This window comes from Lycorma delicatula, chromosome 7, assembly GCF_047948215.1.
Source record: "Lycorma delicatula isolate Av1 chromosome 7, ASM4794821v1, whole genome shotgun sequence".
Classification (NCBI taxonomy): domain Eukaryota; kingdom Metazoa; phylum Arthropoda; class Insecta; order Hemiptera; family Fulgoridae; genus Lycorma; species Lycorma delicatula.
The window spans coordinates 84710951-84716950 of record NC_134461.1 but is presented as its reverse complement, the minus strand read 5'-3'; positions in this window follow the sequence as shown (position 1 = coordinate 84716950).

Here is a 6000-nt window from a genome sequence, read left to right as displayed (position 1 = left end):
CACACTATGCTTTCAAGGTTTTCTAGTAAAGAAAAACATTACCAAACTTCAACATTACTACTGCTAAGATCTGGCTAAGTGCACCTCTTAGAATGTAAATATCTAGTTGAAGTAGAACTTCCTTTTCTAACTTCAAACTGAAGTTGGATGGTCACCATTTTGGGGCTGCAAAAAAAATAAAATAAATTGAAAACCACAGGTTAAGAACACTTATAAAAAGAAATTATAAAAATTTGGTTTTCCATATTTTTATAATGGCCACTGCTACAATGACAATGTATTTTTACTATCAGTGAAAGAATGTTGAAACAACTACATAAGCTTCCCAAAGTTCGCAGTTTGAAGGGGATAATTTGTAATTTCAAGCAAGTACAACATATATTTAAATTTACAAAATCAGTACAGCTATTCTTGAGACAAACTTGCATAATATATATTTTAATTGACATTATGTATTTTAAAACATGTATACATATCTACTTTAACATTTATATTATAAGGCATTTATGTACAAATATATGATTAATTTACTGCCTACTGTCTGACATTTTAAAAGTAAAGTTTCTGAAAATAGCTAATCTAAACAGACTAAATTGCACAAGGTCTATTGAAGACTAGCAAAAACAGATCACTTTTGACTGTATTCCTTTACTAACCTCATAATTATTCCTTTACTAAACTCACAGTTAACATGTTGAACAATGTAAAAAAACAATTGTGCTGAAAAATATTTCTTTCTCTGTGGTGCATATTAATTGCACTACTAAAAAATATACAGAAAACTAAATTGTTCAATATAATTTTAGAGACAAAAAATTACCTGTTAGTAAATAACTGATATACAAATTTGAATTAGAACACCCAAATACATAACTTACACAAACAATCTAAGAAAATAATTAAAGAGGACGGCATTTATAATAATTTCCTTTTTTGAGCATTAAAACACTTTTTCTACTAAATTAGACTAATTTTCAGCATCTGAACACATAAATCATGTAAAAGCAGCAATAAAAGCAAAGCTTCTAGATATTTAAGTTAATATGATGTAATATCTAACAAAAAGTTTAAAATAATCTATTGTAGGCTTTCCAATCCTAAAATATTATACTTCAACGGGTGAATATAACACTGCCATAACATGTAACTGCTTAAAAATATATTTAAGCAACTAATTATTATGAAAGTGTTATTATTCACTTAATGGTAATTCAAAAAGTTCAAATTCTACCTTTTCTTCAGTTTATCATCATATCTTGGTTATGGTGAATCAGAATGCCTATGCACAGAATCAAAGTCATGAATCAATCCATTACGCAAAAAGTATTTACAGTTTTTCAACTGAAATTAATACAATCATCCCCAGGGTGCCGTTTACCACTGTTTAATTGTGAGCTCAGAGCATAAATTGTCTTATATAAAATTGCTCACATGAGACTGATTCAGCAGTACCAAGTAACATACTTTAAGTGGTAGTGGTGTATTGTATAAGAACACTGCCTCCTCTATCCTCCACTAGCAAAGTTGGTTAAGAATCTTTAGAAAATGCACTTCCACATAAAAAAAATCTGCATTTCACTTCAATAATGTAAAACATTATGTGGAACCTTTCTCTAGTGTCTGCACAAAATTTTCATGAATCACTGAAGGAACCTACATTTTGTTCATTTTTCACCAAATGACTATCACATTAGAAAAACAAATAAATAAATACTAAACCTATTCGCTGAAATTTTAATAGTGAAAATAAAGGAAGGATTGTTAAAAGAAAAAACTAAGTATACAAAGAAACCTTTGAGTACAAAGTGGTATTCATCTCCCTTGGGTCAGAATAAGAACATTTTGAAACATTGATACATTCTAATCATAAAAATTGGATGAATTGTTTTCATACTAGACATAACTATTTTTAAGCCTATTCATAAAATATTGATACTTAACTTTTGTAACTAGTAACTCTACTAAACATACGTAATTAAAATTCAGAACAAAATACACAATAAGTTTTCATTGGCAAATTACTGGTTTAAATTAATTCTATTTTAGAATTTTTTTGTTTTTTTTTGAGAGGACCTTAATTAAAATTTGGTGTTTCATAGATTTGTAACATTTAGCAGGTAATATACTAAGGATACTGAAGTGCTACAGAATAAATTAAATTGGCGGCAGCTTGCAAAACATTTACATAGCAGTTGTTTAATGGAAAGAGGATAGATAGATTGTAGGATACCATAACAAACTATTTTTCATATGAAAGTTCTTCATCATGAAGTTCTGAAATCCTGGAATGTAAATTCTGATTATCATTTACTTGTAAATTAAGGAAACGAAAAATATTAAAACATTTCTTTCAAATGAGATTGTAAAGACATCTAGAACTAATCATACAGAAATGATATAAATTTTATTCAATGATTTTTTCAACATTTTTTTTTTTGTTAACTATTGTGATTTCTATCACAGTAGTTAGACAATATACATTTTTTAATGTTATATTTCAAGTGAAAACTTTATTAATTTGGAAATAACTATAAATTTCATTAAAATTATTAAACTAAATAATTCAGAATATCTACGGATTTAAAATACAAGCTGCCACTAGTAAAAATAAATTAATTAAAATAACAAAAAAAAATAAAATTAATAAAAAAAAAATGACAATGATACTTTTATATTTTTCATGATTTTTACTAAAAAACTAGATAGCCATATCCATGTTAATATACCTAATTTTAAATATCAAAAAAATGTAACTAAGGAATATTTTAATTGTATTAACTACCATCAAAATTATATAGATTTTTTGCAAGTCACTACAATTTACAATTTAAAATTTGTTTGGCATTCATAAAAAATTTCAACACTTATCTATGCTTAAGACATATCATTAAAACTATATACTTTATGCATTACAATTTTAAATATCTAATCCAATCTTTTTTGTAACAAATAATAACATTTATACAGATAATTAATTAATCAATAGAATAAACAGCTTGAATATAGTTTATTTATAATACTTTCTCCTTTGTACAATTATTCGGCCATTTTTAAATGCCATTTTTCTACCTATCACATATAATAGAAAATATTAACAAATAATAGCATTTAACACCGACAGCACTATTTAAATTTTTTAACAATTTGATTTAATTTTTAAGTTATTATAGTATTTTCCTCCAATATAATTCTACATTGTTAACAATAAACATAACTTACTTACAAATATATATGAAAGTTTAAAAAAAATTACAATGTGATGAGACTCTTTGACCAATGATTCTACAAAAGATCCTTAATAAGATAAATATTTATTTATTTAATTATTTTTTAGGTATATCCAACAATAATATTTTATGTTAAGTAAAAGATTCTAGAACAAAAAAGTCTATAAAATGAAAAATTAAATAGAAAATCACATTATCATTGTAATCAAGGCTGAAAATAAAGAACTAAAATTTGATTGCACAGTAAAAGAAAATTACAAAATGATTATGATCATTTAAAATAATGATCATTTCAAAAATAAAATAAATTCATAAATAGAATAGTCAAAACCATTCACAAAAAAAAGGAAGAAACTAGATCAAGAACACAAATTTAATTTAGAGTGCCAGACCTGGAAACTAAGTTAAACAACCTCTACCCCCACTGTTATTGTTTTTTTTTTTTTTTTTTTTTGTGAACCTATGTGTATCAATTTTATACATAAATAAATCTCTTCGTGGACCATGTGTTTCAAACCAATACATAGGTTTTGTCAAAAATGAGAAACTCCTTGTTGTATTAACATTATAAACAGTATCACTGGTTTAAATGAATAGAATTGGTTAGAATTTGTATTGGCAGCCTATCAGCTGGGGGAACATTATATGAGGAAAAGGTTCTTTCTACTACTGTACATGCACACAGTAGTGCATGTTTTAGTTGCAGTAATGTTCATGTTGCAATGGTGTATAGTTTTGTTGTGTGTATGTGTGTGTGTGTGTGCGCACGTGTACATAGACAGATTAGTCTGATTGGTCAGACTAGCCAGATGATTATTTAACAATTAAAATCTCCATTAAAGTTTAAATCTTTTTAAAAACTTTTCTGAGCATTGTCTATTTATAAATTTATTTTAGTAGTTGTTGAGTTGGTTTCAATAATAGGTTTTATTTTTTTATTTTTTAAGTCAAAATTATCTGGTCAGTAGGCTAGGTATAATTGAGGCGACTGGGATACAGTTGGGAGCTGTCTTCTAAAATGAGCAAGTCCAACCATTGCTACAGATTATAGTGCTTTTGTTTAGTGTTATTTATCTTCTTCCTGAGTAACATTATTTCATTTTCAAATTACTAAAATGTCTTATTGTGTATGGGTATATATATATATAATATTGCTGTATATAGCTGCCGTTATTTAACACTTTAACAATAAACATAGCTACCTTTGTTTAACAATACTACTTTGTATTATTGTTCAATAATAAAAACAAACCCACTGCATGAGACCACATACTAAAGCTGTGAAGCTGAAACTCAGGATGCATACCCCACCACTACAAACTGTACTAATGATATTCTACAGACATTCCAGTTTTGAAAACATAACAATAACTCAATTCACTTATTAAATGCATTAAAGGATTTAAACGAATATTATGTATGCTAATACACTTATTAAAAAATAAACATGGAAAACCTATCATTTAACCTTTGTAATCACAAAAATATTATGTCAATAAAATATAATACAATTTCACGCATAAACCTTATTTTAAAATGGTGATACACAAGTTTAATGTCCTCACCATTTCTAAGATAGTCTACTACCAAATCATTCTTATGCAATATTTTGGATCTAGTATAACATTATTATTAACTTTGTGCTATCTTTTCATTGATCTATCTCTTTAATTTTTAGATCTGTCAAAGATAAAATTAAAAAACTCAGTCAAAAAATGTATTAATAAACAAAATACCATACAATGATTGCAATAAAAATAAAAAAAAAAACATCAGTCAAAGGCAAAAATGGATTAAAAAAGAAAGCAATTATTTATTTATGCTTAATAATAAACTACTTAATAATAATATCATAAACAAGACTAGCTAAAATATGCAGCTACAACTTTTTAATTAACAATATATAAACACAACAATAATAAAATACATTCATTACCTAATCCAAATATACATAAATATATTTATAATATACATAAAATAATATTATCACAGACTATGGCAAAATACCTGGTAATATAATAAATAAATTATATGTGTATAATATATATATATATATATTTAAGTAATACATTAATCTATATATAAAAAAGTAATATATATCTGTGCTTGTATTAATATATTTGAGTGATTACAAAATACAGTAATTAAAATCTATTTTATAGATTCCAGGATTTCTTATTCATTTCTATAAAAAATAAAAAAGCCCTGGTGCAATATTATTATTATTATTATATTTCATAACAAAAATATAAGATGCTAAACCTTGTCTCACAAAACTGTGCAGCATATATAAATATGAATTCAGCATGTATGAGTTATACCTCAGTAGTTTAAGCTGTCATTCTGTCACCCCCCATGTGCAAGTGCAATTACTTTTTATGTATAATAATGTATTGTAAGCTATCACTTATCTGGTACCATGGTATGCTGATGATAAATAGTAATATCATATCACAATATTATATAATATATAATATAGTCAATGAATAAATGATATGATACACAATGCAGTTTTAGGATTTTAAAAAACTCTACACAATGCAGTTTTAGGATTTTAAAAAACTCTAAAACTGCAATCAAGAGACATTGCTCAGAAAGCAAGTAAAGCAACTGGCACTAGCAAAAGAACAATTATTAATATAATAAAGAAACACAAAGTTGTGATAAACATGTTAGCCCCAAAAAGACTTAAAAGCATATTAAAACGATTGAAAAGTTGAGACGATTTTACTAAAATTGCTATCAGAAAGAAAGTTCATTTTTTATTTCAATA